This window comes from Anser anser (assembly GCF_964211835.1).
Source record: "Anser anser genome assembly, chromosome: 4".
Classification (NCBI taxonomy): Eukaryota; Metazoa; Chordata; class Aves; order Anseriformes; family Anatidae; genus Anser; species Anser anser.
In genome coordinates, this window is record NC_139724.1 from 43,276,045 (window position 1) to 43,301,500 (window position 25,456).

General features: G+C 36.9%; 2 long non-coding RNA genes across 2 annotated transcripts in view; one reads left to right on the top strand and one right to left on the bottom strand.

Annotated features, from left to right (window-relative positions):
• Positions 1-45: 45 nt before the first annotated feature.
• LOC310899504 lies at positions 46-25,452 on the top strand. Its single transcript, XR_014584354.1, has 3 exons — positions 46-692; positions 1,562-1,620; positions 23,595-25,452. It is a non-coding gene; the product is annotated as an uncharacterized lncRNA (long non-coding RNA).
• The window catches only part of LOC310899501, a 74,576-nt gene continuing 55,943 nt past the window's right edge, over positions 6,824-25,456 (bottom strand). Inside the window, exon 5 of the long non-coding RNA XR_014584351.1 lies at positions 6,824-12,392. This is a non-coding gene — a long non-coding RNA (uncharacterized lncRNA). The remainder of the gene's footprint in view (positions 12,393-25,456) is intronic.

A 25,456-nucleotide genomic window follows, 5' to 3' on the forward strand; every position in this document is an offset into this window, starting at 1 on the left:
ATCCAAGCTTTAGATCTGTCTCACATGCCAAATATTATTGTCATATTTACATTATGTATTGCCAGCAAATCAGTGCTCTCATGTAGCTGTGACACAGTGCAAATGCATACAACTGCAGAAACATATGTCATCTCAGTATGGCTCCCTGCCTCATGCTATCAGTACTGTAGATGTAGATTCCATTTGTTTTGAAGGTGCAGCCAAACTGAAAAATGGCTCTTGGGATTTCTTTTAAAGATCAGGTTATAGAGAAAAATCAGGCTCCTGCAGTGCTTTGAACATTTAATTATGCCTATGGCATCCTGTGTAAGACCAGGTGTTTCACACAGGTATAAGCTAAACTGTAGATACAGTATACATTGAAAGAATCCAATAAATATTGTTAACATAGATACTACTTTGAAATTTCTTACATATATGTGCATGAAACTTTACAAGGTTAAGCTCTCTCATAAAGATAACAATCAAGCCACGGTATTTGTCAGAGAGAAATCGCTGTTTCAGTTGTTTTGCTTTGCTCCTGTTTTCTGCACCTCTGTCTCTAGAGTCTGAACTGCTGTTAGGCCAAACTATGGAAACTAAAAAAAATCTCTGTTTTCCTTTTCTCCACCTAACAGCTCATAGCTATGTGCTTCAATTTCAGAACATCGCCTTCTCCAGAACTTACTGAAACGAAATCCATTCTGCTTGAGGTGAGGGACTTTTCAATGATTACTTGATACCATACACATAAAGTCTGTTTCTCCCACACAAATTTCACTTCAAGTACATACATCCTCATGATGACTTACTACAAGTGTCATGAAGTGAAAGGGAATTCAACGGGAGTCATATGCAGCAGACCCCCTCCCCCACTTTCCTCACATCTCTTTCTTATTCATGTTAAGATGAAAAATGATGAAACATAAAAGACATTAATAGTTATACTCAAAAGGCACAAAATCAATTCATATCAGAGATCAAAATCACTAAGATCAAAACAGTCTGGAGAATGGAATCATAAGACTTTTTCCCCTCCAAAATTTTGCACAAGGGAGAGAGTGTAAAGTACCAGCAGGCTCAACTAACTACAACCATCTTTTCTTCTTAAAATAGAAATGTAATCATATCCCATCCTCTGGCATCCTCTCTCATTCTTGTATTTGTTGATTGCAATGGGTGTACATATTCACCAGCTATGTCTGCCACAATGGTCAAAGAAACATTTAGATATAAACTGTCTACTGTGGCTGAAGACATTTTTCACTCCGTCATAGGGATCTGTCTACCTGGAGACTTAGGTAAATGGGATATAGATAGCAGATCTTCATAATTAGTGCTATAACTTCGTTTTAAGAAGTTATTAAAGCCTCTAATCTGTCAGCTGTTGATAATAAATATATCAATAAGGTTCAAGCTGATTCTGATATTAACAAGCAGACCTACTCCTATCCCATACTTTAAAAAGAACATATGATAAGTATGTTGAAGTGTAGCAGCTTAATAAAAATGAAGTAATCTGGAATTTATTTTTTTTTTGATCTGATTTTGCTGTTGTTGGATTTGAATTCTGTAAATCCAGATAAGGAGCAATTCAATCTGAGATTTGTTTCATTGGAACACAAACTTCAAGGGCTGAAGGTAAGATAGCTTATGGTTTTTGCTCATCCCTACTAAGTAGAAAATAAATAAATAAATATAAATCTTGTTCTTGCCAGATCACTTTTTCCAGAATTCTTGGCCCTGTTTTAATTGGTTCAGTTTCTTTTTAATGCAGCATATTCAAAAGACGATAAAGAGACAACGAATCTCCTGCCTTGTTAGAAATAGAAAATCTCAAACTCAGAGGCCATTTTTATGACTGCAACTCAGTGAACTGTATGTCATCAAGTTTAATTTCATTTTACTCAATCTCTTCAGCTCAGCTTCATAAGCTAGTCTCTGCTGTCGTTTATTCTAAAGCAGGAATATGGGGAAATATAGACAAGGGAGGTAAAAAAACAACAAAGATACCCAACTATTCATCAAATAAATACATCTAGGTCAAAGATTTTGTCTGCTGTAAGATAAGGTAAATGATAGACAGTCCTCAATTCCTGGTCAGAAAGCATAACAAATGAAATGTAGAAAGCTTTGGGGAAAAAGAAAAAAAAAAAAAAAAGAAAAAAAGTTCTGTGTTAAGGGGATTAAAAAGCTATTATTTGATATCATAACTAAACCATGTTATAATTACCAGCAGTAAAAGCCTCAAATGGCATTCTGTCCTCCATGGAGAAAAGTACTCTTTCATTTTATGTTCCTTTTTCTTTTTTCTCTTTCTTTTTAAACCATGATCAAAAGCTACATTAAGTAGCTGTATATCTGTCAACTTCAAACCATATCCATGAATTAAAGTGAGAGAAGAGAAGTCACTGCCCCTGGGAGCTTTTCAATGAGAAAGAACAGATCAGAGAAGTAAAATGGAAATGGACTCTATACATATTTTCTGGGATTTCTGGCTTTAAATCTGCACAATAATTTAAGTTATTGAATGTGCAGAGAGTCTTAAATCATTACAGTTTACTTACAAGTGTTTTAACTAAGAATATGGAGAATACAAAACCTGCTACCTGCATTTACCTGCAGATACTGATAATTCTTGAGATGTCCAAGGAAAACTGTTTCAGCATTTTACATGTTATGTAATAGACATATCTGTAAAAATCAGAAGCTTACTTTGAGCTGGCTGTAGGACCAAAGCCAAGGTCACCTACCAAGAGATAATATACTGTGAGACTTTCGCGGAGGGTACAGAAAAAATGTTTGAAACCTGTGTGAACAAAGAGCTGGGCAAGCTCCCAATCAGGTGTCATTGTTTTTAAATGAATCTTTGCTTGCTTATCATAGTTAATTCTTCCTGTGCAGGGAGAGAGAAAAAACATTACTTGAATCACTTCAATGGCAAGATACAAAGCTTGAGAGTGAGTTTAAAGCTCCTTAAATTCCTTAAAAGTCTATAGCAGCTTGGTGTCACAGAAGGGAGGATATGTCTGGGTATTTTTGGTTTTGCTTCCATAGGTAAGTAACTCATATTTTTAATATGTACTTTCTGTGGTTTAAGAATTTTCTTTCCTAAGCCTAATTTAATTTCAGCCAAGTTGTCTATAAAGAGCTTTCACTAGAAACCAGACAGGCCTAATGCAGATGGCATTCTGAGGAAAGGTTTCATGTAATCCCAGACACTGATCTGAGGAGTTAGTGCGTTGCGCTCCCAAGAGCATTCCCCCATAAGATTGTATGATGAGTGTGGGTCAGTCAGAGGGAGGAACAGTGACTGGAGCCCTTCCAGAGACAGGTGACTGAAAAGCTTTTAGATGCAATAACAGTACAGTGTCCATGCAGAAGGCTACTTGACCTGGGGTACCATAACAAAATGCAAGACATCCAGACTAGACCTCACTGAAATGAAAAAGAATCTCAATATTTATTTGATTTCATCAAAGAGCTTCTTTCAGAATAAGAAGTAACACTGGAAATTGTCACCTGTATGACTATGTTATGAGGATTAACTCTTCACAGTCGGGACCAATAAGACCATTTCCAACTATAACTTATGCAACTCATCACATGATAAGTCTATTACTACTTTCAGAAAATACAGCTGGCACCATAATGCATGTTTTATAAGTTTAAAGCACATATTCCACAATTTTTCATTCCTTTTCCATTGCAGATATTGCTCAGTCTGTCTACACACTCCTTAACATCGTAACAGAGATAACTGAGATCTTTCCCTAAACAAATCAACTTAATGTGGATAGCACAGCTGTGTTAATATAGTACTCATCCAAACTAACATGCTAGTTTGCTACTGCTGCATATGTGATCCATGCACAATTTTAAAGCAGGCTGGGTCAAAAGGAGAGTGCATAAATAAGACCAAAACAAACAAACAAACACAAAAAAACAACCAACCAACCAACCAAAGAAGATCTAGACAAGGATCTGATGCCTTCTCTTTAGTTTGATGATTCCAAAAATTGGTGTTATGATTCAGAAGTTTGAACCATCCCTAAGGAGGTAGCACTGAGATCTGATATTTCTCATTGATTCTAACGGCAAGTTTATTTTCTTTCCTGAGCTAAAAACTCTAAAATATGTACAAGGGTTTCTTCCCACCACCAAAAAAATAAAAATAAAATAAAATAAAAATCTTAATTACACATTAATTCTAAAATACCTTCCTGTTCATTATGAAATAAATTTATGGGTTAAAGCAAGAAACAGGTTCTTCAAATGCTACTCTTTTATGGAAGCTAAGAACAACTCACTGGAAATACAAATAAGCAAAAACCCTGCTGAATGCATGCATCTTCTAAATGGCCTTGAGTCAACTGATACATTACAATCAACGTACTTTGAAACCAGTAGTTCCCCTGAGCAACAGAATTGATCTTTGAATTATTTTTAGTGGAGAGCTTGAGTGGCTGGAACATAGATGCATCAAGCTGATGGAGATTTGTTTTTCATGAAACCATAAGAAGTAAAATGGGTAAATCTGGGACAACACTAAAAGTCTGCCAACAGCAGAAAACACACAAATATTATGCTAAAGAAGTATCACACAAAGAGAGTTAGCAAGCACGTGGCCAAGATTTGTGGGTTTTATACAACTTTTATAAAGAAGTTGGGCCAAAATAGACCAGCATTAAGAAAAATTTAAAACCACTCTGGAATTTTTCATCTCTCCTCTGTCTTTAGATAATCAAACCAAACCATGCCTGCCTTAAAGTAAAATATAAAATATTGATTCATATTTCAGAAAACTCATCTCTAGACTTCTATGTATTATCTGTAGCAGATGTTGACTGTGTGATTGGCCATGCTGTTCATATTTGGTTAGAGTGAACATTCACAAAACCGTCTTTGTGTCATTGTATCAGCAATGCCAAGCACGCACATAGAATTGCATGTTTCAAGCTACTGTGACGTGTAGAGAATGAGGGCAGAGGGCAGAACAAGAAACACCACCAGTGACTGGGAAAGAAATCTAAGCAATACATACATTGTTATTACTACAGAGGCCTCTCAATCGGAAATGTCAAGTGTAATTAGATAATGACTTAGATCTCACTTTGGGTTCATATTTACCACTTTCAATGAGTCAGTAGTTCATTCAAACCCCTACCTCACACAATGAGTGCATAACTCCTCCATTTATTGTGTCTCACTTAATGACAACAAGATAAGGCTTGGAGCTTAATAAAAAGCTAAGTGCTAACAAGTGTCTCCACAGAACTGTGTCAAGAGAGAGCTAAACTATGTTTGAAATGTAAATGCCGGACCAAATATTGCTGACTTCAAAAAGTAAAATACCAGACAAGAAACCAAGTGTGTTGTTCCACAGCAACACAGTCGCCTGTAAAATAGTTATAAGTTTTTCATTATCATACAGTCATCATCAAAATATGTGCCTTGGCTTGAAAAAACAGCCCACCAACAAAATATATATACATGTATATATATTAAAAAAAAAAAAGGGGGGGGGGAAGGGAAGGGAATGGAAGGGGAGAAAAAAAGTCCTTTCTATTCTTCATATACAAAACTTTTGTGGTTGTGTCCCTCGTTGTTAACACTTCCCTTTCTGACTGAAAGATTATTAGAAAAACTGGGTTCTGCCAGTGCCAGTGGCCCCAAGAGCCTTATTATATCATCAAGATGACCCCAGAGAGAGCACAAAATTGAAACACTGGCTTGTGAATAAGGCTGTTTGGAGTCCTTTTTAGCCAGGGTACACACAACATCTTCAGCCAAGTTTACCAGCAGGTGAAGCTCATGTAGCATAGAAACAGAATGAGGAAAAGATCATGACAACTTGGCAGCTTTTATCAGAATTTCTGTTGAGAGAAGCCAAGAGAGGCAAGGGGAAGAAACCAGCCCCAGATTCACTCCTTGTGTCCCCTTTTTTTCCTGAGCATATATGGTTTTGCCCTTTGGAGGGTGGAAACCAAGGGCTATGAGAAGAGATGAAAAGAAGGGTGAAGATGGACACTTTGGAAGTTTTTATCATGAGATAACTAAAGGTCTTGTCGTCATATCTTAAGCTCATCCCTTTGGAAAAAGCTTACAATGCTTAGTTTTTTTTGTTTTTTTTTCTTCTCTCTCTTTTTTTTTTCCTTAGACTAAAAGCCTACAGCTGTTTTGAAGGTTGACATAGCTCTAGCATATAATTAATACCATTTCCATTTAACTCACCAGTTAAATCTTAAACAGAACGCACAAACTGTGACATATTACTGAAAAGAAAGCAATGCATATTGGACAATTGACTCCATGGTGGCCTTTAATACTGTGCCCTGTTGGTATGGTGTCTGTGGTTACCATTTTTCATTGGAGAAATGTCAAACAGTTCACAGGCCTGGCAAACGTAACTATCACAGACAATTCTGGTTCTGCTTGCTTTCATCCTGTGAAACAGTTGCATTTGCTTACAGAGTATGCATAAATTTATGGGCATATATGCAACTTACACTCAATCTATATATGTATATTTTTTAATTATTATCTTCTATTTTTCATGTAAATATGCATAGAGTAGATTTGTTCACAGTCTGGTGTAATTTATCTCTACTACCTAGCCAAAAAAAATAAAAAAATAAACAAACAAACAAAAAAAAAACACAGGTAAATTAGTATGCACTTCTCATTGATGAGGCTTGACAGCTAGCAGCTTCCAAACCAGCTAGTTTATATCTTGGCTATCTGCCTTACTGGAAGCCAGTTCTGACTGCAGTACTCTTCAAGGGAGAGATCTGGTGTGAACAGTAATTCACAAATGTAGGATTCGTGTCTTAAACTCTTAAGTATTCATTGATTTTCATTTTTTAATTTTTGTAATCATTTCTGTCTTTAAATTCTTTCTTTAGTGTATTAATGGAAGGCAGGCATGAAAAGGGAAACAGGCACAATAGAAGGAAAAAGTTGACTAAATATTGCAATATTTGATTTTTTCCAGAACTCTAGTCAACCAGTTTAACTGTGAATCACTTTATATACCTGAATCGTAAGATAAGATTTCTCCTGCAAAAGTCCTAGTTAGTGCATATTAGAAATACCATTTAATATCATTAAAGTAATCAGTTCTTAGTAACAGTAACTGACAACTGGCACATCCTGCTCAACAGTGTCAGGATGAAAAATATACAAACAATAGTCTCCACATAAAGAAATTTTAAGAAGAGTACTGGGGATAGATCATTGACTCCCACTCTTCAGTTGTTTTTTTTTTTTTTTTTTTCTCCTTTTTCATAACCTTTGGTGGGACTATTTAAGTGATTGGGGCTTGCCAAGAATGCAAATAGTATGAACAAGTCCTGCTCTGAGCAAGTGTAATCACATTATACTCCCCTTATATTCTTTCCATCAACTACCTACAATGAGTTTAGTTGACTTTGAATTGGGATTATTAGTTTTGAAAGTCTAAAGGTGTTGGTCCTGGCTGAATTTTAGACACACAGTAACATAGCACCTCCTCTTTCAAGAATCTGCTATCACTTTTGAAATTGGCAGGTGAGGGTTTTTTTTGTTTGTTTTTTAACTGCAGGAGCACTACAATACCCCCTAAAAACTGATTTTATTTATTCCCTTCTAAATTTTAAAAACTACTTTTAAATCTCTTCTTTAATTTCCAAAGGTGTTCTCAGATTGAGTACCATTTGTTCTGTGTTATTACTTCCCTGTCCAGTAATTTTTATTATTATTCTTACTGGACACATTTCACCATTTTTCATGTTTATATTTTGAGAACCAGGCATTATATTTTTCTTTTACTGTTTATAAACTTATACAATGTTTGTTCTGCTGTACATGATCAGGTAGATAGAACAAGTGTGGTAAGCTGAAAATAATATTGGGATTAGGTAATTAGTCATTTTTCAATATCATGTTCTCTCTTTGGTGCCAATATAAATCTATGCATTTTTTCAAACATGAATATTTCTACTTCTGCAAGTTTTGAGAAGTGACCTTTGCCTTTTTGATGTCACAACCAGAAAATGCCTCCCTAAACAATGCAGCCCACATGACTCTATCACTTTAGAAGTTTATTGGCTTTTAGTATGGGTCCAATACTGAAAGACTGAAAGAATGACAAATATCTTTCAAAGTGTTTATACCGGCCTGTTGCACAAAAAAGAGTTGGTATTACTTGCTTCATTTTTAAAGTGGTATATCTCTTCAGCACCAAATGGATATTTTTGGTTGACATCGGGTGCAAACTGGAGTAGAATTTGAAACAAATGGTTTCCCACAAAGAAATGAGTTGAGAAAGCAATTGTGAAGGCAACCTCAACAACATCTGTGAAAATCCCCACTGGTTAGCTAGTTTTACTTGAAACAGGGAATATATTTTTTTGTTTGTTTGTTTTCTTGCTTTTTTTTTTTCTGTTGCAGAAAGTCTGATTGCAATTTTTTGAATTGAGAAACTGCTTGTTACTCGATACAAATTTGTAAATTTAACACAGAGTTAATGAATCATAGAAATGTTGTTTGGAAGGGATGGCTGGCCACAATCTACTTCAACCTCCTGCCATCTACTTCAACTCCTCCTAAGTACCACTAAAGCCAACCTTAAATCGAGTCAGTTATGGCTTCATCCAAACAAGACTTGTAAACTTCAGAGGAAGACAAGTTCACAGCCTCTCTGGGCAGCCACAAGTATGGACAGTAGCTACCCACCATGAGATTTAAAAAAAAAAAAAAAAAAAAGGCAATAAATACCCAACAACTTAGAGAACACAGGAAATGATAAGACTTTTGCTAATACATTGTCTCTCTATTCCCTTAACTCCTGCAAAGTGTTTTTTTCAACTTAAGAGCATAGCTTTACTGGTGTGCCACCATTTTGTCACCAACTAAAGAATGCAGCAGCAACTACTGTTACTACAGTTACTACCATTTTATTAGAGATCCTCATAAGCTCCAGCTGCTAACCATGTGTCCCATCTTTTTATGTAAAAACTCTCATTTCAATAAATACTGAGCACATAAGCAAGTACACACACTTGCAACCTCCAGGTTTTGTATGTGAGTTGCACATTAACCCTCAGCATGAGATTTCAGCAAAAAGATGTGTTGAACGTGTCCCTATCACTTCATCATCGCTGTATCTTTTTCTTAAAATCAATCTGACCTTAAAAATTGATCAAGTTTAGATTACTTTAATTAAGCATTATCTATCATACATAATCTGTGGAGATAAGTGAGGAGATAGAGATTTCAGACTGTATAGCACGAATTTGAAGGGGAAAGGATTTTGCCCTGGCATGTGTGGTACTGCAGGATGGAAATTCAGAGTGAATGGCCAAGAGCAAGCAGGGGTTGTTCATAAAAGCCACCAAGCTTTTCACAGTACAGTTGTAGTGATGGATAAAACCCAGCAGACACGGCATTAAACATAATATATAGCTAGTATCACTTGTATTCACAAGCCAGCCAGACACTGCTATCCTCAGGAGATGCATAGCCATTTTTTCTTCTAGTTAACTTAGCTGGAATTTTGTAGAGAGATTTTGCAAGGAAATTTGGTCCCTTTACTCATTTAACTTTTTAAAATCTACTCTAAGTCTCTCTCTCAAAACAAACAAACAAATCACCAACCCTGATTTGGATACTCTGTCCCCAGTAAGAACTTAGGGACTTGAAGGACTTCAGAAATTACTTCATCTTTATTTTTCTCTTATTAATATGTTGTCGATTAATGTGGCATCTTAAAGGCTGAAGTATAAACAATCCACCTCAAAGAAGCTGGCAAACAACCACTGTAGTGGTTGATATAAGGAGCTGAATTGCAGTTCAATTGACCATCCATCAGTCATAAACACCAAAATTGTTCTTTTAATACCTTTACCTTTTGTTTAAATAGGAGAGGCTATTTAAATCTTATCCTTACATATACTCAATGAAATCACGCATATTAATGGACATCAAAGAAATAGAAATGAGCCACTAAGGTAGTGAGACATCTGAAAACCTTAATGAATGGAACAAATGCAGTCCCAGGCAACTTTTACATCAAAAAAAGTTATCGCTTTTACCACCCTCAAGAAATAAGGAAGATAAAACATACAATGCAACATTTTTGTAATCTCATAAATTATAACCTGCCAGATTTCCAAGTAACAAGCAACAAGAATGATCTCAATATGATTAAACCAGGCACTCTGTACTGGCAAAGTTTCTAGAACAGGGGAGTTGAAAATTGATTTTTCCAAGGGAACAGATAAGAAATAGAGGAAGAAGGTTACAAGCATATGACAGATGACTGGGCAAAGAGAATTTGCTGTTTGTCTTGTGCAAAATTATTTAAAAGCAAGGGCAATATTTTTCTTGCAAGCAAGTTTCAAAGCTGGCCTTGAAAAAGGCTTGGTTAATAAAATATCACATAACTTTTTAGAAACCTGTTTAAGGATCTGTTTCCATATTACTGATATATTGTTTATGTACAAGGCAAAGACTGGGGCATTACAGTTAAATGAATACTTCAGAAGGTATATTGAAACACTTCCATTATTTTCAACAGGATTTATTTAGGATAAAGTTGAGAGTTGGTTCTTACAAGGAACGGAGAGACACTCCTTTCATTAATACTAGTAGAACTAACAATTCTGTCAAAATTCCACCATTCCGTGACACTTGCAGGGTTAGAAAGCACTGAAATACAATATTTTCTTAGGGGAAAAACAAAGTTTTTATACAAATGGCTATTTTTGGTTTTCAGCCTTAGAGCAAGGTTCCAAACAACAACACTGGAGTTTTCTTGCAGCACAATCCTGTTATTATAGCCCCAGGGGACCGCAGTGATGCTGTAGTATACAGGATATTTTGTAGCATTTGCGCAAAGGTGAATCCACTATTCAATTCCTAACAAGGTTCAAGCACCCATGACAAGGGAGTGTGGTATGTGATCCCAAATGGAGCAGTTTAGGGCATGCACCAGCCACTCCTCAGCTTGGGTGTCCGGTTGTACTGTGGGGTCACTAGTCCTGCTCAATGGAGCCTAATGGCAATGGAGCCAAGTTTGTCTAAGCAAACTTGGTCCATAATATCTCTGGAGTATAAAGTCATATTTGAATGAATATCTAAGACCGTCCATATTAACCAGTATAGGTGAGGTCAGTTTTGGATTATTCATAGTGAAGATCATCCATATAAAACATCTCCTCCTACTCTGACCTGACTTATTGTTATATTCTGGAAAGGGAAGTCTATTTGCTGGCTCCTTGGCGTGACAAGGTCAGAAGTACACAGAGAAGAGGTAATATCTGAATGCAATGCGAACTTTTGGCACATAAAATGGAACTAAAATAACTTAATGTGGATGCAATGTGAGGACTTCTTCTCATTATTTGCCAGAGAGATTTGTATAGTACGTGACTATGTATATGCCAAAACCATATGCATCTCTGACAGAAATCACATTATGTTTTTTGTCTGTTTTATATGGACTGACAGATACAGCCTTCATCTTTTCTTTTTTGGTAGTGGAAAAATTAATTTGGTCAGTATTTTTTAAATTCTGAGATGGTTCCATGTCTCTTTTCATCTTTTAAAAAATAGAAGACAGAATACAAATCCTGAAAAGGAAAAAATACTCTCTTAAAAAACGAAAAAAAGTTTTTTAAAAAGCAGTAGACCTCAGTAACTTCCATACCTCTTCTAATTTCTAAGACTAGTTGTTTCTCTACTTGAACTTAAATGATGAACCACGATAAATATTTTGTCAAAACAGAGAACCTTAGACATCTCCTAAAATGTTAAGTGTCATTTATGTAAAGAATCTCACTACTGAAAAATATGTACTTCAACAAACCGTTATGGTCTTTAAATAAAAATAAAATTAATCAAACAACAAAACAATAGTTTTTGAGGACACTCTTTTCCATAGTTTTTCATTTACAATACAGTTAGACACAAAAGCATCACCATCTTTGCTCACATTAAAGCAAACACATTTCAGCCTTGGTATATTTTTGCCTATCTTCCTCTTGAAGACATGAAAATTTTTCCACAACTTACTTTTGAGTCTGATTTTTCTGTTGTATTAGTTTTTCATTCTTGAAACATTGTGAGCATGTGCACTGCTGACACTTGTAACACTGGCCTCCCCTTGTAAGTCTGTGCAAGTTGTTTAGTCTTGAGATCATACTGAGGAACACTAAGTGGATGGGCCTCCTTTTTCTTCTGTTTTCCAGCTGTCCCCAGAAGCAGTGTCTGATTAACGAGAAGCTCTTTAGGTCTCTAGAAAGGGAATCCCTCTAAAAGAGAACTTATCAGAAAATGCAGGTAGGGCTGCCACTAGCCCCCAACAAGTTCTCTGAGACTTGGCTGACATCCTCATATTCCAAACATCTTTAAGAAATTTGCTGCATCTTCCCCTGCAGAGAAACCACATGTTTAGGAGACCCCTCACATGAACTAGATTAAGAGAAATAATGGAGAGATTTTTATCTTATATTTAAAAACAAACAAACAACAACAAACAGGAAAAGAGGTAACTGTGAAAGAAAGCTTAGCAAATAAGAAAGTTGAAAGAAATTTGGTTCAGTTGACCCTCTGTTCTAAATTAACAAGATTTCCCTCTGTAGGTGTTATGCTGAGAAAGAAAAGAACAATAAAGTACAACTGGACACTACCTACAGACATGAAGGCTCAGTAGGCAGAGAATTTTTTTTAGCTGAATTTACCATGTATAATTTCTGAGAGGCTATTAATCAAAAAATACAGTGTGTGTTTGTTGCAACCATGGAAGTTTATGAAAGTTGTTTGCAAAGTATTAGTTGAAGTCATAGTACAATAACTTCGGCTCTCAAATATGCTGTAAGCATATTCTGATTACAAAAACAAAACTCTCAAATCCACAGATCTTTGTGAGAAATGCCATTTTGTCTCTACAGATATAATTTCTCATAAGTGCCACATTTCTATATCATCATCAATAACAGTACCACTGGCTTCAGAACTTTGTAAGAAGTGTGGACTCTTATTATCCCTCACAAAATGCAGATTTTACTCCAGATTGCTATGGTTTGATTGAAGGTTTTGGGAAGAATGATAGGACATGTAAAACATGCAACAAAATGTGACTTGAGAGGAAAAAAAGGACATATTTATAAATACATGCATGTACAATCTGCATCAGGGGAGGAAATATTTCTGTGGTGCCCATCAAAGCCAGCTGCTTGCATCTTTCAAGCCTAAGAGGCCTTCTTTATTTCCAAGTTTCTAGCCTGAAGAAAATGACCATGATATCATCTTCATTATTTATTATTTCTTTAAAAAGGAACAAAACCTGATTCCCAATTAAATGATTTAGTACTCAAATGACAGCAAAGGTTATAAACATAGTCGTCCTGAAGACAACAGCACTAACCATTAGTTGTTGTTGGCTTCACTATTCCAGCTACACAGGAGTTTATCTAATGAATACAGTTCTCCTGCTCTTGGAATAACAACTTCAAAATGAGAATATTGCTCAGGGAACTTACAAGCCAGAGTTAGTGTACAAGGCAAAAGACTTGTACTAAAAAAAATTAGAATCTAAATGAAGATGGTAATCATTAAATGATCCCTTCTTTGAGGGTTTACATTGGAAAGCCTTAGCTGGCTTAGATATTTGATACGAACCCTTTTAGCATAAAACTATCTGGTGAGTGTGAGGAAGCTGCCGGTTTACTGTGAAGTCCCTTGAGAGAAGGTAGGACATAAAGTAAGTGTTTTTCAAATATTACTGAAGTAAGTTTCATAACAGACCTGAAGAGGTACCAGAGTTATTGTTCCCACTTGACAGATTTGGAACCTAAACCATTAAGCAATGAGGTCATTTCTGTGAGATCAGTCTGCAAGCAATACCCCTTGCCATCTTACCTTAGAGCCCTAGTAAACAACTTCATCCTCACAGTTATTCTTTAAGGCAAGATGATATTACCCCCCACTTTATAGCCAGAGAACTGATGCCCAAAAGATTTAGCAACTTGTTGGAGATTGTGATGAGGGTCTGGAAACTTAAACCGGATCTTCAGTCTCAGTCTGATGCCTCAAACACATGCCCATTCTGGTTCCTGTCCTCTTGTCTGTTACTGAAACCAATTTTACCCAGTTTGACTTTAAAATCCTGACATATAGACCACAGTCTGTTCATTGCATGTGTTTGGAGCTAATGCATACTAGAAAATGTGGCTGGTCAGATAGCAGCAGCGAATGCTGCAATAGCACACAGCGCAGACACACATTACAGAAGCAGAATTTCAACAGTATTTTGGAAAAGAAGCATGTCCCAGACCATTTGATCCCTAAACAAATGCAAAGATCATCAGGGCTGCATACAAAAAGCACTACATACTGGTTCCCTGATAAGACACGCCTGGTTGATGCTTAAAAGATGAAAAGGACATTTGATACCAAAGATAATCTTTTTAATGTGTCTTGTGAATGACATCCTACTTAAAAAAAAAAAAAAAAAAACACTCAAAAATCAGCAAAAGAGAGAAAACATACTCTCTCTTTGCCATGTGAACTAAAAAGCCCTCTGGGAAGTTGCCTTCATAACCCAGTTCAACAAATGTAGAAAATCATAAAGATATCTTAATTGAAAAAATAAGTGACTCACAGCAAGTCTGGGCTATCTCAATCCAAACAACAAAGCAGCTCAGTTTATTTAGGGAAGACAGATTAGTGGAGAAAATAGTTATCAAACCACAAAATGACTAACCAGGGACATCCCTGCTAAGGATTTACTTTCTTAACACAATGGCCCAGATTGTTTGTTCTGGTCTTTATGCTCATAGAGCAGTGCAAGACAGGATGCACAAAATTAGGATAAGGCACTCAAATTCCTCTTTTGTTCTGGTGCCCATCATGTCATCCTTCACACACTGTAAGAGAGCTCACTCTATATTCCTTGGGCTGGACCACTGCAGCTACCAAGTTGACCGAGGGGTAGAAATTTCCTGGCCACGTTACTTCTTCTTCTGGTCACAGTGCTTGTATTGAAGCAGTGATGAAAACCATCTGCTGAAGTTGTTTCCTGAGGACCAGAAAAGACCCATTTACCCATGACTGAGCTGTGGATCCGGACAAATAAACAGTTAGTGCAACTGCTTAATACACTTGTAAAAGGGGTGAAGAAAAAAAAAACCAAAACATCAGCAACAAAAACTTTGCTATTCTCCTTGAAAACTGGGAAAAAAAATGTAAAAGGAATTAGAATCATTATAAGTGGCTATAATCAGAAGCCCTTCTGGCTTTCCAATATGTACCTTCCCATGGTATTTTATAGACAGCGACTTCACAAACTTTCTGGAATGAGTAATAGCTATTCCTCTGGAAAAAATGCAGTCTCTGGAGGGGGTTTTCTGGAGCTCTCTCTGTTCCTGTAAGAGCTGACATCTGGAATTTGGTGGCCAACATTTCTTACCAATAAATGAAATAAAACCATTTCTATGAAATTCTGTGGAATTATCATTCCTATTTACTGAAGAGTCTCAGTTACAGACTGTGAATAATAAAAGAAAATCTGGAGAAAATTATATAATGTAAATAGATTGCAATCTGTGATAAATGCACATCAAGTCATAATCTAACTATTCAATTCATCACCAGTTCATCATGCAAAAAACAACAACAAAAAACACACAAAGACATGCTGCCCTTCTACTGCACTTCACAAAAAATGGGATGGAAAGCACTGGGTAGAAATATGTTTATGAAACTACTCCACATAATCCACATAAGTGACTAATACAAGCATACATAGAAATGAAGGTCAGAAGGGAATTGTTTCCCAGAGTAATTTATCTGACATGAATTGACCCAGTACAATAGATTACTATTCAGTGTGCTGCCTCATGTAAAATTAAACTATTTCCCAAAATATAAGAGGAAAAAAAATAAATAAAAACAATATGAGGAAGCAATTGATATTATCATTCTCCCATTGTTCCCTACCATGTAAACCAAAATAACTCGAAGGACACTATGAAATCCCCTGATAAAATATCAAGGAGACATAAGTCTCCAAAAAAACTTTTTGTTAAAAAAGCTAAAAACTAGAAAACAGCAAGACTATCAAACAGTTTATTTTCCCAGGAACATTTTTGGCATTTAGGTACTTTTCATTGGTGGTAAGCTTTACACACAGGCTATGTCAAAATTATACAGGCTGGAGACAGATCCCCTCAGCTCAGCTGGGCTCCAAATCTATGTGAGGGTGAGATTTTTGCACAAATATTTCTTCTCTCCCAATGCCCTGGTTTCCCTGGGAAGGAAACACAGGCACCTGGGAGGGAGGATGCTGCAGAGCTGGGGCTAGAACATCAACAAGCAGGACCACTAAGCCCTGCAGGGAACGCTCTTTGGGACATACCTGCCCCATCCTCTGAGCTATATACTAAATTCAATACCAAATTTCTCTGTCCCTCTCAGGTGACACAACTACAGAAGGTACAGCCAGAATATGACAGTGAGGTCCAATTCTTAACTAAGAAAGGATTAGTTTTGATAGAAATAGTGTAGAAAACACTGAATCTTTTAGAGGACTGGAAGCAACATTTTATTATTTCTTTCAAAAGACGACACTCAAGACAAATACAAATATCTCAAAAACACACACACACAGAAAACTAAATACTAACTCCATAATCAACACACAGTCTAAAAGACATTTAGACTTGACAATTACAGATGGTTAGACCATCTTGCTAGAGCACCTCCTTTTGCCCCCAGTTTGTCCCTGGAAAATAAGCTTCATGTGAAGAAGGGCACACTCACAGTCTCTAAAGAGAAAGTTAAACAAATTCTCAAGAAGCTGGGAGAGAGCCAAAACTGAACCTTAAATGGGCACACGTGATGCCCTCGGCGCAGCAAGGAGCACGGATGCGCTGTAGCCAAAACCACAGAGCCCGCTTGCTGCCAGGGCAAGCAGGATTTCTGACAAGATTTATCATTACTCTGTTGTGATCTAGCCCTGAAGGCATTTCGTTTTAACACAAAGTAAGCACTTGTGATGATTAAGAGAAATGTACAGTTGGATCACTTTGTTGTTCGGTGGCCAGTCATAACATAAAATTTGCTGGTTAATGCAGAAATACAGCGCTTCAGCCTATGCGTGGTTACCATGTGCTGCAGCATCTGGGTTGATGCAGTGAGCTCTTTGACATGAGCCGATGGGGCAATTTTATGCATTTGTGAGTCCCTCTCCCAGCCATGCACACGCTGCTGCGACTAACACACCGGCACAATGCCTTTACCTCCATAGACTTGGAGAGATCCTGGGCCTGGTCCTGACCCCTACCCATGGGCTGGTATGCTGAATTCAGCCTGTCCTCGGGGAGGTACCCAATGACTTTCATACTTAAACTTCAGCCCAGGAAGCCCCTTTTGGGAACTGCCCACCAGTGAACTGATCTCCTCAGATAGATATGGAGATCTCCACATGCCGGCCAGAAAATGGACACAGGACAGAAACAGTGGTAGCTCTCAGGGACGCTACAAAGCACTGGGTCTTGCACTCCACGAGCATTCTTAACAAGCCACGTGTGCTACAAAACATGTACACGGCACATAAATAAGCTCTGTCAAAGCAGAGGCATTGCTCTGCTTGAGGCATGCACAGCGGGCATGAACATCAACTGTGCAACTTCCACCCCCAGAGCTGATGGGGGGGAGGCAGGGAGGTTGCGAATCTCTCAGCAGATCCATACAAGAGGCAAGAGCCTCTTTAGGGTCAGGACCTCTTAAACTGCCACAGCAACATTTCTTACCTCGACCCTCCCCAGCCAGAGCCTAAAATCTTCCATCTGGCTGTCTCCCACTTCCCTCCCAGATCTGCTGCTTTTCCAAGGCTTGCGCGCATACGCATGTGTCTCTGCACTGTTTGTTTGTTCCCCTCACTGTGGAACCAAGCTGCTGGACCTATGGTCCAGACATCTGATTTAAATAAGCATCCAGAAAGGAGGCTGGAAAGCTGGCAAGCTAGTTAGCACAAGAATAAGCTCTTAGGCAAAAGATACACAGCGTTTCTGAGTTTCAGCCTGTGGAATTGCAGTTTGCTGCCTAATCAAAACCAGGGAACAGGCAGGCTCAACAAATATTGCTCTTTATATTTTCTTCTGCAGTCTTCCACTCAGTTTGGATCTGGGTTAAACAGTACATATAAAGTAACTTGTCATTACTGCTGCACCAAATGGTGCCACTATGATTTTTTTTTAGAGAATAAGATGGTTGGCAGACAATTCACAACATAGTAATGGCAAGTAAAGGGGTCCTCTGGTCATTTCCATTGGTGATGCAGCTGGCAAGTCTGCACAGCACTTACAAAAGGGGATGATAAGAAGAAGCATTTCCCCTTAGCAATGTAGTCAATACCTAGTGGTAATTGATAACTCCAAATACATTTGTATGCACAAGCATATATATATGTGTGTGTATATATATATATATATGCAAAAATATAAGACTTGTGAGCATGTAGATAAAAACAAGAAATAGGGTTTGGGGGATTCTGGGGATTCCAATGAGTAGGGAGGGGGGAAAAAGAGAGCTCTGAGATGTACTTAAAAATGAATTTTAACACTTCCGAAAATCCAAGCTGAAAAAACAATAGAAGAGGTTCCTGCTGCTCACAGCTAACAAATGGATTTTTTAGACTGCATTAATGGTCTGCTTACCTACTCACTCTCTGCACAGCCTCCAGGAAAAATAGAAGGGACAAAATTTCAGATGCTGCTGTGATAGCCCCAAAGTGATTCCTCTACTCTCCTACTTCCCCTACTTCTTTTTTTTTTTTTTTTTTTTCCTGTTGTCATTACTCTGACCTTTCTGTGGTTGATTTGGACCTCATTCTGCCATTCTTCCTCTCTTTCTTCTCCTGGCACCTTCAATGGGAAGGCACTTTTTCCTCTGTTGCCACTTACAAATTGAAATCAGTAGAGCTAGATTAGGTTTCCCTGAAATACAGGTGCTCCTGTAAATTCATAATTAATTCCCCCTAAGAATTCTCAGTCCTTAATTATGTCTCTTTTTTCTGATATCAAGTGTTAATAGATATTTCTCAGTATACTGAAAGACTTTTCAATGTCTAACAACTGTGTAATACAGCAAAACAACTTCTTGGGCACTGTGTGGTGTTCCTTGGCTGCTCTATGACTGGGTGAAGGTGTTAGGTTTTACCTATGTATAATACAGCTCCAATGAGAAGTAGTTTGGATAGATCACATATACACCTATTGCTTTTCCTCTTTGCTGGCCAGTGAAATGATTTAAGCCTTAAGTAACACCTTGTTTCAATGAAATATGAGCTAATGCTTTGAGATGGTGATAGATGGTAACCTTTTACGTGTAAATGTACACTTGCTCCCCTAAAATGTGTGTTTTTTAACCCCCTTCACTCCCATGGGAAGAACTTTTCTCACTAAAAGTTAGTTTTCAATTGAAAAAAGGGAAGATTTGGAAAATGTTGAGTAACTACTCGTTTATACTTTAGAAATACCTAGCCAGTATAGGTGTTGATGGTGCCCAGGAGTTAAGAGGTATGCACTAATATCACTAAATTTGCAAGACTCTGCAAGTTCCTTTTGTAAGTAGGAGAGAAGTTCAGAGTTAGGAAGGCAGGCAAACCTAGTGCCAAGGCAGGCAGATCCTGTGCCATCATGTGGGCAGTACACTGATGCTGCTGGCATACACAATGACATGACAACACCAAGGAAGTTTCTTTTTCTTCTTTCCTAATTTGTTCAAATAAACAGTAAGGCTTCAGTTCTTCTCTGACACCATCAGAAATATATTTATTCTTCCTTCTCAGTTAACTCAGACAGCCTGAATAGATTTCCAGGTTCACTAATGACCTCACAGGAATTGAATAATGAAATCATATCTGCCTCTTTACTGAAAAGAGACAGCCCAAGCTTACACAGATCTAATTATTGCATTTCTTGAAGATAAATTGCAGCCTTGAAGGCGTCTTGCAATCAGTTATCAGGAGTAACTCCATGGGCACCAACTTTCATTTTTCTTCAGTGCAGTGATGTACTGCCAATATTTAACAAGCGGCTCCCACCAAAATTTCCCTATTAATCTGTTCTATACCCCTGTCTCCCTGAGGCACATATTCTTGCAGGGAAAGAAAATAGTAATGAAGAAAATCTATTCATTTATTTTTACATTACTGTTTAAACATTTTCTGAGAATCACAGCCAAAGAGGAAAATAAAACCACTTGGCAAACAAACCTCTATTATATGTACTTTTGCAGGAAATGTTTATACTTCAGTTCATTCCTGAAAAATAAAATAAAAAAAAATGCTGGAACACTTATAATACGGTGTTTGACTTGTGATAGTGTTAGTAGCAGCAAAGATGTGGAGTTACCTCTCTGAGCAAACTTGGCAAACTCAAGCAAATGTTCCCTTTTAAAAAGTATCAGAAGGGATAAAACTGATCACAAATATTCTCAAGTATCACAAGAACAGTTAGCTGAGCGAAGGGGAAGAAATTCTCCATAAAGTTAAGTGATGGCCACCTTACTGCATTGAACAATTCATTCTAGTGGAGCAGAGGAACATGCAACTAGGAAACAATAAAAGTCACAGAATCACTATGTCTTTATAGACAGAAATAATTCTGCTTTTGATTTTGTATGAGGACTGGTTACTGGATAGTATAAGAGGATGAAAAGAAACAGCCAGATTTAACAAGTATCTAAAAGGTGCAACAGTTCCATTAGTGGTAGGAAATTGTCCCAATATTACTTCTATCTGGCTCCAAAACCTTAACAAGACTCTCAATAAACTCCATGGATTTGCTCCAGTTACATATTTTTTTCCCCCTTTTTTCATCCAAACCTGATTGTGTTTTTTACTTGTATTTGAATTCCCAGCTAACCAGAGATATGTTTTTAAGATTTAGTAGATTGATTCCAAATGTAAAACAATTGCTACTTTACTGAGTTTGTATATCTGTTAAGAGTGTTAGTGCTCTTATACGGATTAAAAGAAACATAGAACATTTAATTTCTTTTTTGCTTTAAAATTGTTTTTTTTTTTTCCTACTCCAAAATGAAAAATACCTACTCCTTTTGAAACTTCAGAGCTTGTATGAAGTTTTAAATTATAGCTCACATCTTGAGTTTTTAAAAGAACTGATGTGAAAAGTATTGGTATGATGTGACTACTCATCCTGATAATGAGCCCTGCTTCCCCCCGATAATTAACAAGTAACCACCCGTTATTAAGCAGACCAAATATTTCAGTAAAGGGTCCTGCTGAGTTGTCTCTGTTTTGAAACAGATTTCAAATGAAAATTGAAATAATGAGGTTCCCCCAAACTGATAAGCAGCTCAATCAAGCACTCTGCACCGGATCCATAAATCTTGAGCAGAGTTTAATTATGAGTTTTCCTGACAGAGCCAATTGAGGGGCCTTTTTCTCTAGCTTGCTGAGTAGTTGTGGTTCCCATGATGCAAATAAATATCTGCAAACCTGCCTGCAAGGAAAACAGTTTGAAGTTTAGGCATCAATTAAAAGGGAATTTGAGGGAACGAAGAGCTGCAAAAACAATGCAGTGAAGATGCTGTTGAACATTGGAGACTGACAGATGAAAACAAAACACCCAGGAAAGTAATTGGCAAGGCCAAATCACTTCCAGTTTTTCATCTGAACATCATTCCTATGTGGTCTCAGATGGCCATTGCCTTTGAAGGAAGATGATTGCATCTAAAAGTATACTTGCCCCTTATGAAGAGGAAGTGTTTCAACATGGGGAAGAAAGTACAAAAAGTATAATATGATAATGTGGGTTCACAAAGTTTTCTGCAGTGGGCAGTGTGTCTGGTTTAGTGCTATGGGAACATTCACAAACACTTCAAATACAAATATCCTAATCCTGTCTGGGGATACTAAATGCAAGATTTAGTGCTTGATGTAAAAAGTCATGCTGATGTAAATGTGATTAGCCATTATTACTTTTATGCAAACTTGTAGTTATTAATGAATTGGCACTTCCATATGACTGTTCAGTCACAGTAGTAAATTGGCTTTAAAAATTTTTGGACCAGAGAGATTGGTAACTGCAGAGCTTTTTGGATCAGAGAAAGGTCAGAACTTTAGAAGTTCAAGTAAGTTAATGCATCATGGCAGATCCTTTCCTTTGGATCTTCCCCGTTAAAAGACATTAGTTGGATATTACTGGAATAATGGTGTCTACCTGAAAAACTTATACATACTTTCAAAGTGAAGTCATTATGTCTTTCTATGCTTTGCTTTTCAACAAGAAAACAAACAAACAAACAAACAAGTTTAAATAAAAGAACCCAGATTTAACAAAACCTCCAAATACAGTTTACAGCAAAAAGATACAGCAGAAGTATCAGTCTCTTCTGTACACTTATTTATTTATTTATTTATTTATTTTAGAGTAATCAAAGTCTGGAAGACGACTCAGATTGATAGAAATATGCTTTATCTAAGACTTTAACAAGTTTTACTCTGTATTGAGTTTATGACTCGAGAATAAAGTGTGCATATGAGAAAAAAAGAGAAAATATGGCATATTCAGTCTTTGCAAACAGTCTATTAGATTTTAACTCATTTGCTGTTCTCCTGTGCTGACTTGTGGGAAATCACTGTGGTGTGGTGGTTCACTGATTATGCAGAGTAAAAGCCAAAATATTTGTTACGAAAGCAAGTATTTGCTATAGTTGCAAATCTTTATAATCCATGTAAGAAAAAACAAATTCAATACAACTAGAAACAAACTTTCCCAACATACACCAAGGAGCTGGAACACTATGCAGACTAACAGATGAGTCTTGCACCACATACCTTCAACATTCAAAATTGTTGCATGTCTAACACATATCAAACTCATTAATGGAACTTTTTTTACTGGGTAAGATTCTAGCAAGCTCAAATGAGCCATGAAAATAAAAAAAAAGAATGTTATAGAAATGCTTCCAATTTCACTAAGAATGTGAATTGTTTATATCTCCCCTTTCAGATCTCCTGACTAGACTATTCATTTAATAATCAAATTCAAAATTTCAACCTCTATTTGTCTTCAAACATTTGAGGTTTTTTCTTCCTAAATTAATGAGAACTCATTACTAATTTGAGTGTGAACAAACAAAGAGAGTGTATGCATAGCGAAGATGCTGGAAAGAGTTTCTTTATGTTTGTTTGCCACAAAGAGGAGTTACCACTTTTGGTTCCTGTGTACCAGTACTGAGGATCATCCTGACTCTCATCTATTACACAGACAGGAAACTGGATATAGTTCTAGTAACTGTAAAGTCTAACACCTGCTGTTTCAATTATAGGAGTACTTTAACTACGCGATTATATGTTCTCTGCCTTAGGAATTGGCACAACGTGTCCTTTATGTGACAGTTCTTCCACAAAGTCAGCTGTTCTGCTGACTTATACATGGGCTATAACTTAGTGTCTTTGAAGATGCTCTCCTGTTTTTCTGAGGTGCTTGCCCCAGCTTGCTTCCACTATGCAGAGGTTCATAATGCACTTTAATATCCAGGACCCATTTCTAAGAGTGTGCTGACTGTAAGGAAAAAGTTACATTGTATTTTCTTTTCAGACCTCATAAATGACTCTCAAGTGCTTGCTGGGTTGTGTATGTTCTTGGGTGCTCTTCCTATCATCATCATTTTGTGAGAAGGTGAGTACAGATTCCTAGACCTCCCCATAAAATCTCCTCAAGATTTTCTTATGGAGTAAACACGAGGTATAAAAGTCTGGCATGTTTTTTAAAAATTCTTCACAGCCTGCTACAGGGGAAGCATATGCTTATATACCATTACTCGCCGATGAGTCAAACAGAGATTTTCCTAGCAGGACCATGTGTTATAAAGACTTTCCTGACCTTTCATTGATGGCATATTTAGAAAGGTAGATGCAGTCTTACTGAGTGTCCTCTTAGTGGTGGAAAAATCCCACTTTCTGTGAATTCACTGACATGGCTGTGAAACTGCAGGAATGTCTTTGCCCTTCCCAGAGGTAAAAAGTACATTTAATTTGAGGATTGTACTCAAATTTTAATCTATCCTTTTTTTTTTTTTTGGTAAAAGATAAATATGTAAAGTGGAATAGAGCATAAAGGATACTTCTTATACATAGAGGGATAACAGCGGTTATGTTGGGTATGTAGGAAGAACATCCACAGTAAATCTCTTCCAATTTTCCATTTAAATACTTGCATATATATATGTGTGCAAGTATTAATTGATATACCTCATGACATTTAACAGTAAAATGAACCACTGAAAAGGACACGAACATATCTGAGATTGCCAGTTTGGATCACAAGCCAGAAAATCAAGCAGAAGGGTTGTATTCCAGTATTCTGGAATGACGTTTTTGACTATGCCTGCTCCAGGAACTGGTTATCACCCAGTTAAGAAATCCAACATCTTTGGTGTTTGCACACACACACGAATTGCTGCCTCTCTGAGCATAATGGCAAAAGGCATCCTTTGTTGGTTAATACCATAAGGAAATTCTGCTGCATTCATTATTTTGATGTAGCATTCCAAGTTGTGAAAAGCTCATGACCTCTGTATCAGAAGGAAATTTATGAAGTCAAATGAACTTCTTCATTTGAGCCAATCAATTAAAATATTATACCTTCTGCTAAGTAAACCTGCTTTTTTTTTTTTTGCTTACACAACAAAAATTACTTGTAGTGTAGCTGTAGGGATTGAAATACATATATATATATATATATGAGAAATTAAGCTGATGTGTTGTTTTACAGAGACTCTCATAATTTTAACTTCACAATTGTTAAAGTTCTTCTTTTCCTCTCCATATGATATTTTCATGAAATCAGAACCACCTTAAATTGCATCTGAGTTAACACTTGAACTTCACACAATGCATAACAGTTGAGTATATGGAAAAGATTTCTTCATCTTTACTTAATTCTGGCCAGCTAGTGATGTTTTCTTCCAGGATGAAAACATCTAATCTGTCACAGAGTCATCCAGTTGCATTATTAATGTTTTCTTAAATGGCAGTTCTGTCTTTTTCTTGCTACTTTGCAAACCACAAATATTTGTAATGTGTTTCAGAAGCTTATTTTTTTTTATTTTATTCAGTCTCTGCTATAGTCTTTAAATGTAACCTTGCCATGTTCTTTGCAACCGTTATGTCGTTATCAGTAGATACTGGAATGTAAAGTCTCACTGACATCCTGGCATTCATTCCAGATAAGCTATTGACAGACTGATTAGTCAAACTTAAATCTTATACAGAAAACACTGGTGCCATAGATGGCACAAGTGGACAACAATCTCAGAAGGGAATCTCCCCAAAATGTGGTATGTCAAGTAACATGAGGGGATCTGAGAGACAAATGGCAGGGAAAACTTATATGAACACTTTGTTAGCTCCCCAAGCAGATGAAGAAAGACCCTGAACTTTCACAGCAGTGCTTGAGCT